Source organism: Antechinus flavipes, chromosome 1 (assembly GCF_016432865.1).
Source record: "Antechinus flavipes isolate AdamAnt ecotype Samford, QLD, Australia chromosome 1, AdamAnt_v2, whole genome shotgun sequence".
In the NCBI taxonomy this organism is placed as follows: domain Eukaryota; kingdom Metazoa; phylum Chordata; class Mammalia; order Dasyuromorphia; family Dasyuridae; genus Antechinus; species Antechinus flavipes.
Genome location: NC_067398.1, coordinates 440,849,967 through 440,863,325, shown reverse-complemented (window position 1 = coordinate 440,863,325; position 13,359 = coordinate 440,849,967). Strand labels below are relative to the sequence as shown.

Sequence of the window (13,359 nt, the reverse complement as noted above, 5' to 3'; positions counted from 1 at the left end):
TCTTTAGAGATGGTCAGATATTAAGCCATGAGATGTGTTATACAAGAGAGTTCTGGGGAGTTTTTTAAAAAAAACCCCACCAGCTGGATAAGATGGGATATTCAGTGAAACTTCAAAGTGACTAGAAGAAAAAAGTGAGTTAGGGGTTTACATCCCAAAGACTAGAATTTTTAGGAAAGACCAAAACCAAAAAAATAAATAACAAAAAACCCTGAGGTCCTTTGAAACTTGAGCTTTAAACTTTAACATCAGAAATAGCTCAAATAAGTTCTCTTGTCTTTCTCATGTGAAGTTCTTTTGCTTTATTTTGTTTATTCTTTTTTGTGTGGAGTGAAGATATTCTGTCCAAAGTGTCTTGTCTGTAGTTTGTGTTTGCTTCTCTGCTCAGAATTATTTTTGCTTTGATTCCACCACACAGAAAATAGGTCTTTGCTCTTCCTCCTATGAACAAGGGATAGAAGGAGTTTTTGGTCAGGAAGTTTCTTAGCTTCCAACAAATATAGTCTTCCATTTACTTTTCCATTCTGAATAGCCAAGAATGGAGAAGAAGCCTGCTAGGAACTCTTCTCTGGAATGTTCAGTCCACCAGAACTACTTTTCAACATCAGGGCTTTCAGTCTTAACGAATATTTCTAAAGCTACTCAGCACAATATCTGGGACATACTATGTGCTTTATAAATTCTTGTTCCCTTTCCCCATTATAAAAGACCTTTACTCCTTTAGATGTTAATATGCTATTCTTGAAGTCTCAGAGACATTAAGATAGTTTGACTAACTTTATCAAGTGGCTTTCTAGTGTAAACTTGTTGTATGTAAAGATTATTTTATTCTTTGTAATTCTATCTCCTGCATTTAGCACAGGACCTGGCACAGAAGATGAGCTTAATAAATACTTGCTGAATAATTATTGATTTTGAAAAGGTACTATTATAACTCTCATGTATTTAGTTACATATAAAATACTTTGCAAATTAAGTGATTTATAAATTATTTCTGTATGCAGTCTGTATATACAACAGTTATTTAATATACAATCTCATAATATGATTGTTTTACTTTTTTGATGGTTATTTTTATGATTGATGTTTGTATCAGAATGTGTTGAAGAAGTGGAAAAAAAGTGGAAACTTTTAGACAAGACTTTATATAATTAAATGAGTACAAAAGATGAATATTTTCCATAATTGCTATATATTATACCACAATTATGAAGTTGTTGGTATTAATTTAACTTAAGAAACAGATGTACTCTGTTTGAAATTGATATAAGTAGAACTTATTATATAAGATGAAATTGGAATTTCATAAGAATTTAAAGTTTAGATTCTTACTTTAAGATAAAAATATTTATATTACTGAGTCAATGCAAAGAAAGATGCCAAAAGCTGCTAGCAAGAACTGCTATCTGTTGACTATAGATGTTATATGATCTATATTTAGATAGATGGGAATTTCTGGAAGGATTTAAAGCATGTCTTTATGAATATAATAGCAGGATCCTCTTAAACCAGTTTCACTATAATATTGTTCCATTCTCAATGAGGATTCCCAGATGTTAAAGACATCCTTTGGGTATATAGTCTGATGATTTGGTTGTTCCAATGGAATATCTGAGTTATACCTACACTCAAATACTGTCAAAAGCATTTTGCTCTATAGTATCACTAATAGTGAAGTTTGTGACATTTAAAAGGCCAGGTCTGACAAAATAATGATAATAGGTGATGTTGATGATAATAAAAATAATTTTAAAAATAGTGCTTACTCTGTGTCAGGCATTGTGTTAAGCACTATGTAAATCTTATCTCATTTGATCCTCACAATTATCATCACATTTTATAAATGAAGAAACAGAAATTAAATGACTTGCCTAAGGTCACACAGTAAGTAACTGTTGTGTATTTTCTAGAGATCCCAAATTGGGGTGCCAAAATGTACTGTCCAGACTAGCTCTTTGGAGGATCTCAAAAGCAGCCCGAGTCCTTGGTCTGAGTGGAGGAATGATGAAGCAGGGACCCACGAGGATGTTCAAAGATGGAGTCCATTTATTCCAAATTCTCTTACCCTTATATCTTATACCTTAAAACCCTTATATTACCAAAGCAGCATTGCACATACACTAACTATATACTGTGCATGCCAGACCATATAAAGAACTTGCTGTTGTATATAGATGACTCTTTTCCACTTGGTATTACTCTGTTTCAAGTACAATACAGGTTGTTACCCTCTGACTTCTCAGGAAGACCAAGAACCTGTAAGGGAGATGGGGAGCCAAACCAAACATTGTCAGCAGATTCCCTCTGGGCTGAAGGGTCTTATACCTTACCTAGAGTTCCCCCTATCTGTGGCCCTCTACAAGTAAGTATCTAAAACCAGATTTGAATTCAGGTCTTACTGACTCCAGGTCTGATGCTTTATCTGCTATGTCATTTATCTGCCCAGATTTGTTGTTTTTTTTTTTTTTTTTTTTTAATTTTTTTATTTAATAATTACATTATATTTACACTCATTTCTGTTCCGATTTTTTTTTCCCCCTCCCTCCCTCCACCCCCTCCCCTAGATGGCAAGCAGTCCTTTATATGTTGGATATGTTGCAGTATATCCTAGATACAATATATGTTTGCAGAACCGAACAGTTCTCTTGTTGCATAGGGAGAATTGGATTCAGAAGGTATAAATAATCCGGGAAGAGAAACAAAAATGCAGATAGTTCACATTCGTTTCCCAGTGTTCTTTCTTTGGGTGTAGCTGCTTTTGTCCGTCATTTATCAATTGAAACTCAGGTCACTTTGTCAAAGAAATCCACTTCCATCAAAATATGTCCTCATACAATATCGTTGTCGAAGTGTATAATGATCTCCTGGTTCTGCTCATTTCACTTAGCATCAGTTCATGTAGGTCTCTCCAAGCCTCTCTGTATTCATCCTGCTGGTCATTTCTTACAGAACAATAATATTCCATAACATTCATATACCACAATTTACCCAGCCATTCTCCAATTGATGGGCATCCATTCATTTTCCAGTTTCTAGCCACTACAAACAGGGCTGCTACAAACATTTTGGCACATACAGGTCCCTTTCCCTTCTTTAGTATTTCTTTGGGATATAAGCCCAATAGAAACACTGCTGGATCAAAGGATATGCACATTTTGATAATTTTTTGGGCATAATTCCAGATTGCTCTCCAGAATGGTTGGATTCGTTCACAACTCCACCAACAATGCATTAGTGTCCCAGTTTTCCCGCATCCCCTCCAACATTCATCATTATTTTTTCCTGTCATCTTAGCCAATCTGACAGGTGTGTAGTGGTATCTCAGAGTTGTCTTAATTTGCATTTCTCTGATCAATAATGATTTGGAACACTCTTTCATATGAGTGGTAATAGTTTCAATCTCATCCTCTGAAAATTGTCTGTTCATATCCTTTGACCATTTATCAATTGGAGAATGGCTTGATTTCTTATAAATTTGAGTCAGTTCTCTATATATTTTGGAAATGAGGCCTTTATCAGAACCTTTAACTGTGAAAATGTTTTCCCAGTTTGTTGCTTCCCTTCTAATCTTGTTTGCATTAGTTTTATTTGTACAAAGGCTTTTTAATTTGATGTAATCGAAATTTTCTATTCTGTGATCAGTAATGGTCTCTAGTTCATCTTTGGTCACAAATTTCTTTCTCCTCCACAAGTCTGAGAGATAAACTATTCTATGTTCCTCTAATTTATTTATAGTCTCGTTCTTTATGCCTAGGTCATAGACCCATTTTGATCTTATCTTGGTATATGGTGTTAAGTGTGGGTCCATGCCTAATTTCTGCCATACTAATTTCCAATTATCCCAGCAGTTTTTATCAAATAATGAATTCTTTTCCCAGAAGTTAGGGGCTTTGGGTTTGTCAAACACTAGATTGCTATAGTTGACTATTCTGTCTTGTGAGCCTAGCCTTTTCCACTGATCCACTAATCTATTTCTTAGCCAATACCAAATGGTTTTGGTGACTGCTGCTTTATAATATAATTTTAGATCAGGTACAGCTAGGCCACCTTCATTTGATTTTTTTTTCATTAATTCCCTTGAGATTCTCGACTTTTTATTGTTCCATATGAATTTTGTTGTTATTTTTTCTAGATCAATAAAATATTTTCTTGGAAGTCTGATTGGTATAGCACTAAATAAATAGATTAGTTTAGGGAGTATTGTCATCTTTATTATGTTCGCTCGGCCGATCCAAGAGCACTTAATATTTTTCCAATTATTTAAGTCTGACTTTATTTGTGTGGAGACTTTTTTATAATTTTGCTCATATAATTCCTGACTTTCCTTTGGTAGATAGATTCCCAAATATTTTATGGTATCAACAGTTATTCTGAATGGAATTTCTCTTTGTATCTCTTGCTGTTGGGTTTTGTTGGTGATGTATAAAAATGCTGAGGATTTATGGGGATTTATTTTGTAGCCAGCTACTTTGCTAAAATTATGAATTATTTCCAATAGCTTTTTGGTAGAATCTCTGGGGTTCTCTAGGTATACCATCATATCATCTGCAAAGAGTGATAGTTTGGTTTCCTCATTGCCTACTCTAATTCCTTTTATATCTTTCTCGACTCTTATTGCCGAGGCTAGTGTTTCTAATACGATATTAAATAATAATGGTGATAGTGGGCAACCTTGCTTCACTCCAGATCTTACTGGGAAAGGTTCCAGTTTTTCCCCATTGCATATGATGCTTACTGATGGTTTTAAATATATGCTCCTGACTATTTTAAGGAAAAGTCCATTTATTCCTATGCTCTCAAGTGTTTTTATTAGGAATGGATGTTGGATTTTATCAAATGCTTTTTCTGCATCTATTGAGATGATCATGTGGTTTTTGTTTGTTTGGTTATTGATATAGTCAATTATGTTAATAGTTTTCCTAATATTGAACCAGCCCTGCATTCCTGGTATAAATCCTACTTGGTCATAGTGTATTATCCTGGTGACAATTTTCTGTAATCTTTTTGCTAATATTTTATTTAAGATTTTAGCATCCATATTCATTAGGGAGATTGGTCTATAATTTTCTTTCTCTGTTTTCAGCCTACCTGGTTTAGGTATCAGTACCATATCTGTGTCATAAAAGGAGTTTGGTAGGACTCCTTCAATCCCTATTTTTTCAAATAGTTTATATAACATTGGAGTTAATTGTTCTTTAAATGTTTGGTAGAATTCACATGTAAATCCATCTGGTCCTGGGGATTTTTTCTTAGGGAGTTGATTGATAGTTTGTTCTATTTCTTTTTCTGAGATGGGACTGTTTAGGATATTTACTTCTTCCTCTGTTAGTTTGGGCAAGCTGTATTTTTGGAGGTATTTTTCTATTTCATTTAAGTTGTCGAATTTATTGGCATAAAGTTGGGCAAAGTAACTCCTAATTATTGCTCTAATTTCCTCTTCGTTAGTGGTGAGTTCTCCCTTTTCATTTTTAAGACTAACAATTTGATTTTCCTCTTTCCTTTTTTTAATCAGATTTACTAAGGGTTTGTCTATTTTGTTGGTTTTTTCATAGAACCAACTCTTAGTTTTATTAATCAATTCAATAGTTTTTTTACTTTCAATTTTATTGATCTCACCTTTTACTTTTAGAATTTCAAGTTTAGTGTTTGACTGGGGGTTTTTAATTTGTTCCTTTTCTAGCATTTTTAATTGCAAACCCAATTCATTGACCTTCTCTTTCTCTATTTTATACAAATAGGCCTCTAGAGATATGAAATTTCCCCTTATTACCGCTTTGGCTGCATCCCATACATTTTGGTATGATGTCTCATTATTATCGTTTTCTTGGGTGAAGTTATTAATTATGTCTATGATTTGCTGTTTTACCCAATCATTCTTTAGTATGAGATTATTTAGTTTCCAATTATTTTTTGGTCTACTTCCCCCTGCTTTTTTGTTGAATGTAATTTTCATTGCATCGTGGTCTGAAAAGGATGCATTTACTATTTCTGCCTTACTACATTTGAGTTTGAGGTTTTTATGTCCTAATATATGGTCAATTTTTGTATAGGTTCCATGAACTGCTGAAAAGAAAGTGTATTCCTTTCTGTCTCCATTACATTTTCTCCAGAGATCTATCATATCTAGCTTTTCTAGTATTCTGTTTACCTCTTTGACTTCTTTCTTATTTATTTTCTGGTTTGATTTATCTAATTCTGAGAGTGCAAGGTTAAGATCTCCCACTATTATAGTTTTACTGTCTATTTCTTCTTGCAGCTCTCTTAGTTTCTCTTTTAAGAATTTAGATGCTACCCCACTTGGTGCATATATGTTTAATATAGATAGTGCTTCATTATCCGTGCTACCCTTTAGCAAGATATAGTGTCCTTCCTTATCTCTTTTAATTAGGTCAATTTTTGCTTTAGCTTGATCTGAGATCAGGATGGCTACCCCTGCTTTTTTGACTTCACCTGAAGCATAGTAGATTTTGCTCCAACCTTTTACCTTTAACCTGCATGTATCTCCCCGCTTCAGGTGTGTTTCCTGTAAACAACATATTGTAGGATTCTGGCTTTTAATCCATTCTGCTAACCGCTTTCTCTTTATGGGGGAGTTTACCCCGTTCACGTTTATGGTTAGAATGACCAATTCTGTATTACTTGCCATCTTGTTAACCCCGGTTTATGCTTTCCTCCCTTCTTTCCCCTTTCCCCCCCTTCCAAGTATTAAGCTTGTGAGCACCCCTTGCTTCTCACAGCCCTCCCTTTTTAGTATCCCTCCCCCCTCCTTAGAGTTCCTCCCCCTATCTTACCCCTTTCCCTCCCAGTTCCCGTATTCCCTTCCCCTTAGCTTATTCCTTCCCTTTCCACTTTTCCTTCTCACTTTTCAATGAGATGGGAGAAGTTTCACCATAGATTGAATATGTCTTAAGATTTTTCACTTAAAGCCAATTCTGAAGGCAGTAAGATACCCACTATATTCATCCCCCTCCATTCTTTCTCTCAGATATAATAGGTTTCCTATGCCTCTTCATGAGATGTACTACCCCCACTTTACCCTTTTTCTGGTACAATGTCCTTTCCACATCAATTTCTAGAACAAGGTATACATGTATTCTTTATACATCTATATAGTCAAAATATAGTTCCCAAGATTAATCTTTACCTTTTTAGATTTCTCTTGAGTTCTATATTTGTAGATCAAACTTTTTGTTAAGTTCTGGTTTTTTCATCAGAAATAGATGAAATTCGCTTACTTCGTTGAATGTCCATCTTCTTCCCTGGAAAAAGATGCTCATTCTCGCTGGGTAAGTTATTTTTGGTTGCATACCAAGTTCCTTAGCCTTTCGGAATATCATATTCCAGGCCCTTCGATCTTTTAATGTGGATGCTGCCAGATCCTGGGTGATCCTTATTGTGGCTCCTTGATACTTGAATTGGGTTTTTCTAGCCGCTTGCAATATTTTTTCTTTCACCTGAGGGTTCTGGCATTTGGCCACTATATTCCTTGGTGTTTTGATTTTAGGATCCCTTTCAGTGGGTGATCGATGAATCCTTTCAATGTTTATTTTTTCCTCTGTTCCTATGACTTCTGGGCAGTTCTCTTTGATAATTTCCTGGAAGACAGTGTCCAGGCTCTTTTTTTCATCATGTTTTTCTGGGAGTCCAATGATTCTCAGATTGTCTCTCCTGGATCTGTTTTCCAGGTCTGTTGTCTTCCCAGAAGGTATTTCACATTTTTCTCCATTGTTTGATTTTTTTGGATTTGCTTGACTGATTCTTCTTGTCTCCTCGAGTCATTCAATTCCACTTGTTCAATTCTGATTTTCAGTGAAGTATTCTCTTCACTCACTTTTTTAAAATCTTTCTCTAATTGTCCAATTGAGTTCTTTTGTTCTGTGGAATTTTTTTCCATTTCGCCAATTTTGTTTTTTAGAGAGCTGTTTTCTGTTTCCAGTTCACTAATCCTATTTTTCAAGGATTTTACTTCTTTATCCACTCTCTCTTTAACTTTCTCCAGACTCTTTTCCCATTTTTCTTCTAGCTCCCTTGTGAGAGCCTTTTTAATCACTTCTATGAGGTTCATCTGTGCTGAGGAACAGCCGATCTCCTCCTTTGGGGAATCACCTGGGGACTGCCTGTTTTTAGTCTCCTCAGGAATTAGAGTCTGCTCTCTATCTGTATAGAAGCTGTCAAGGGTTAAAGTCCTCTTCAGCTTCTTGCTCATTCTGTCTATTAATCAGAGATAAACTACCAAAGAAAAACAGAAAAAAACTGGAGTCTTTCTTTGGGGGGGGGGCTGGTGTGTTATCGAGCTTCCTCTACAGACTGCAGGTGGCAGCAGTGAGGCACTAGCAGGACTGTGCTGCGCCTGCGCTCTGAGATCCCAAAGCGTGCTGAGTCACTGAGGGGGGGGAAGGGGGGGGGGGCCAGGTCCTGAGAGACTCCAGCTGTTTGCGGTTGTATTCTTCAGCCCCGGTGTTTTTAGCTTCTCTGCTGGGCTGCTGACTTGCTGCCGGAGGAGATTATCCAAACCTGTAGCGAAGCTCTCCCCGCAGAAACGGCTACGATCACTCTCCACCCCCTCTCCAGTCTGCTCCCGTGCCCTCACTGCTGCTGCCCGCCGCCTGCGCCCGATCTAAAACCGCCCCAGCCCTCCAGTAAAGACAGACCTTTCTTGGCGGATCTCAAGGATGGCTTCTCTTGGTAACTATTTGTGGGTTTTTTTCAGTCAAGCATTGATTCAGAGGCTTGTAATGAAATGGATAGTGAGAGAAAGCGCGGAGCTTATGCAGCTGTGAGCCTCCTCTCCGCCATCTTAACCGGAAGTCCCAGATTTGTTGTTATTAAAATAATTTCCTTCATCCTATTTTCATACCAAATTCCTCTTAATATGGCAAGAAACATATAATGTTTTGTTATCACTCTGTTGTTAATATGGCCAAGTATCCCTGAGTCTACTGTCATGGGGATACAAGGATGGAAAAAACAAAACAACAAAACAAAAAAGTGTTTCATATAGTAGCCACTTAATTACCAAGGAGATATCACTTAATTTTGAACCTTCTTTTCAAGGAGTATGGTTCAGTTAGAACAAATTCAAACTAAGTTTAGCTAAATAAGGGATGATTGTGGTAGGGGATATTTTTAACTCATACTCTAGTAAGCAAGAGAAGCTGTTGACTAAGGCACTGAAGTAAGAAAGGTGATCATGGAAGGAGCCAAGAAGATCTTCTCTAAAATCTAAGATGAGGGGTGGGAAATCTTTGGATAACAAGATTGTTTGAAGCCTTAATTAAATAGATTCACTAGGAGATAATTTTAGCAGTACTAGTTGTAGTAATAAGCTCTATATTTCTCTTGCTAAAAATTGTTTAGCATGCTTTGTCAAGTAACTAACATGATTTGTAATTTTTAACTTAGAGCAAAAGTCTAGTTCTTCTATTTCTAAGGACGATTGAGATTAAACTATGGGAGAGGATTCTGAGAAGATGATGAAGTAAGACAGAAGTCTTCAAATTCTCCAAAATTTCCTCCACAAAAAAAATGAAAGAAGACTTATGAATGAAAATTGAAAAACTTTCAGTTATTTGTGACAAAAAGGACAGAACTTAATGGAAATTTTAACATATACGATCCAGAAGAAATATAAAGTAAGCATTAAAGGCCAATTATAAAGAACTCAATAAGGTCAAATTATTTGCTTGTTGTATGTGAAAATGTTATCAGTACGCTCATGACTAACATCATTGTTTGGGTACTTTGAAATTTTGGAAACTTTGGGCTGAGTTTTATATGATGAGGTGATTCTAAAAAAATAAAACTGCAGAGATAAAAAGAAATAATTATCTCATATAAATGAGACATGAAAGGAAGGATTGATATAGAAGAAGCAAGTGAAGACAGAAACCAGGTAGTACTGAAATCTTACTTTCATAGGAAATGGATTGTTGTTTGCTCTTCCTTCTTGAACAGGACCATGACAATAGGAAAGTGATATCATGGCAAAACAGAAACAATTGCTATTTATACTCACCCCCATGATATCAGAATCTAAACAGTGATCAAGAAAGGCTTGGGCTGGGATATATTATTGGCTAATCAATGAGGACCAGAGTTATTTGGATTTTAGGCATGGTCCTTGGAAAAGAAATCTAGCCTGGAAACCCCAAGGTAACTTGTGAGGATTCAGCAATCAAAATTATATTCCTTTGGATAGAACACCATTAGATAAGAGTATGATTCCCTATGTAAAGAGAGGGAGAAAAAGGAAGAAAAATGGAGAGAAGGATAGAGAAGGAAGGAAAGAAATGGATTAAGGGATAGGATAAGGGAGGGAATAGGATAGGATAAAAGAAGGGCTTTTAGAAGGTTTTTTTTCTTTTTTTCTTTCTTTCTTTCTTTCTCTTTCTTTCTCTTTTTGTTTTGTTTTGTTTTTCCTTTCTTAAATGAATGAATCATTTATTATTATATGCCAAGCACTATGCTTAGCTCTGGAGATATAAAGAATGAAACAATCCTCACTCTCACCTTACATTCTCCATTCCTTCTCTGGTCATCTAGTACAACCTCTTCACATTACAGGTGAATTCCTTATGTTTCTTTGATACCTTGATTCCTATGTATGATAGCACATTTTAATGATTTTTAGTTATGGGATCAGTCAGGAATGAACTCATGGCAAAACCTTCAGGAAACCTATATAATGTAAATATACTTAATTCTTGTTAGGGGGGATCGAAGAGCCAGACTATACAGCACCAGTTTTGGAGGATCCTGCCTTATTGGGGCCTTATTAGTTTTTGCTCAGTGTTTATGACTATATGGTTATGTAAAAGTCTAGAAGAGCAGTGTTGGAATTTTCTTTCTCCATCAGTTAATAAGTATTTATTAAGCATCTCCGATGTGTCAGGTACTAGGCTATGGAGTAGATAGACTATCATGTGAGAATGAGAAAATACTGTGCACCAGTAAGCCAACATCATTTGCATGGGATATCATCTATCATTCCAGTTTCTAGATTACACTGTATTATGTCCATGAAGGTTTTGAGTGCAGAAGACCTCCCTTACTCACTGGTTTGTGTTGATCAAAATCATACAAGATTCTAGGGTACCCAGTCTAAAATAGTTAAATTTTATTCATACTATATACATTTATGTTATTATGGTTATTTCCTTGAATCTTGATCTGTTCCCAGAGGGTGAGAAATTACTTGAACGTTCACAGGATGTCAGAATGAGTTATCTGTCCATAAAGGACTCCTATTAAGGGAAAATAATGTTATTATTCCAGAAAACATTTATCACACTATCTTGGCCACACTACATGTATTGTAACACATCCTGTCAATGTTTGCATGAAAGCACTGACCAGAAGTTACGCTCTATGGCCCAAAATTTATTCTTATAGCCAAAAAGCAATAATATTGTTAGAAAAAGCAGTGATCATAACATCATGGGATCTACTTTACTTTTGTGTCTTCAATCAACCATTTTAATCTCTGAAGTCTTTTTTTTTTTTTTTGCATAGTAGAATAATGGGATTAGACAAAATGCTCTGTGTGGTCTTTTCTAATTCTAAGATATGACTGTGACTGAAAGTTCTTCTGGCTTTATGTCCTGTGAGCATAGGCACAGTTCAGCTAAGGCACTTTCTTATGAGCAGAGATTTAGAAACCTTAATCAAGAATATTTTTTTCCCTCCAGATACTTAAGAAGATAGAATACTTCAGTGGAAAGAATATCAACTTTCAAATCAGAGGACCTGGTTTTGAATCCTTGACACTGACCTGTATTACCTTTTGGACACTGGGCAAGTTACTTAATCTTTAAAGCAGATTATTGGAGGAGAAAGAAAAAACAAGACTTTCTGAGACTGTTCATGCTCTCCTCATGAAAAAGATGGAAAAATGAGGACCAGATGATGGACTTTAATTTCCTCAACAAGAAAATGGGATTGGAGGGGAGCTGAGAATATTAAGAAAAAATTATTTCCAAAATCCTATCCAGTTATAAATCTCTCTATCTCTATAGTAGTTTATCCTGGCGATTGGACTAGGGGAAAAAATAAAACAAACAATAATCAAAATTAGCACTCTGATCCATCTGTTTCCTCATCCGAAAAAGGAGGTAATTGACCTGGATGACTGCTAAGATCCTTTCCAACTCTCAGTCTATGTTCCCTGAACTTTCTCCAGGTCACATATTTGCTATGCTTTGCTAGGCTTCCTCCTTTCACTTGCTGCAATACTGATGTTTGTGTAAGATTTTCAAATTGACTCCTTCATCTGAGATCCTGTGAGTGTGTGAGTGGTGTGTGTGTGTGTGTGTGTGTGTGTGTGTGTGTGTGTATGCATGTATCAGGAAGTGAGACTGCATAGGGAAGAAGGAAAAAGCCCCAGAAAACACTGGGAGGGAGAAGGGCAGATTTCTTTTTCTTCCATCTGGCTCCCTTTGATTATGAACATTAGCTCCTTAAAGAATTTCCCCAAGCTCTTAGTGCTTTTCACAGGAGCAGCATAGGGATTTTCTCATCTTTTACTTACAAGGCACACTGATACTCAAATATTAGAACTCAGAGCTTGGGTAAATATTCAATGGGTATAAGAAACATTTTAGAAGGGTTGCATAAATGCCTCCTGCAGCCATTGAGTAGTATTGTCCAAGCTCAAAGTTCTAATATTTGGACAATGTACCTTTGTAGGTAAAGGATGAAAAGATTCTAACGCTGTTCCCTTGAAAAACATTAAGAGGTTGGGAGAATTTTTTATTTAGATAGCTAATGCTCAGCATTAAATTCCGCTGTTCTTTCTCACTGCTCCCTGCATTTAACAATCTCCTTTAATGTCTTAATGTCAAATAATTCAGCAAAAGTTAAGAAATGATCCAGGCCATAAATTGGACTAATAAGTAAAATTCAGCCAGCATTGCTTTATGAAGATTTTGTTTTTGCTTTTGTTTTGCTTCTGTAAGTAAGTCCACCTGGACCAAAGGAGAGAGTCTTTTATGTATGTTGTAAGAGCAAGTGGACACAGAATGCTTTTCAAAATTGTAACAAAGAAGTGAATAACAACCAGAGGATGTTTGATACCTCCCTTCTCCTCTCCACCCTGGTCCTAGACAGGCCATCACTAATTCCACTATGGCATCTAAGTGAGTGAAATTATAATGTAAGGCCTCCATTCAGGCCAGTTAAATTAATGCCTTTTCTTGTTTTTCCTCTCTATTTGTCAAGAGGCAGATTAATCTGGGCTATTTTCTAGGCTCATTACTGTCTTTGTTAGAGGAATGTAAGGTCTAAATCAAAATTCCATTTAGATCCCAGGAAATGCACTACTGTAAACTGATCCTTCTCTTCTCTCCTCCATACCCTCCTTCT

At 36.0% G+C, this 13,359-nt stretch overlaps 1 long non-coding RNA gene across 1 annotated transcript; it reads left to right on the top strand.

The window, feature by feature from the left end:
- The first annotated feature begins 8,698 nt into the window (after window positions 1-8,698).
- LOC127543742 (uncharacterized) lies at window positions 8,699-12,072 on the top strand. Its single transcript, XR_007949295.1, has 2 exons — window positions 8,699-9,632; window positions 11,688-12,072. It is a non-coding gene; the product is annotated as an uncharacterized LOC127543742 (long non-coding RNA).
- The last annotated feature ends 1,287 nt before the right edge of the window (window positions 12,073-13,359 follow it).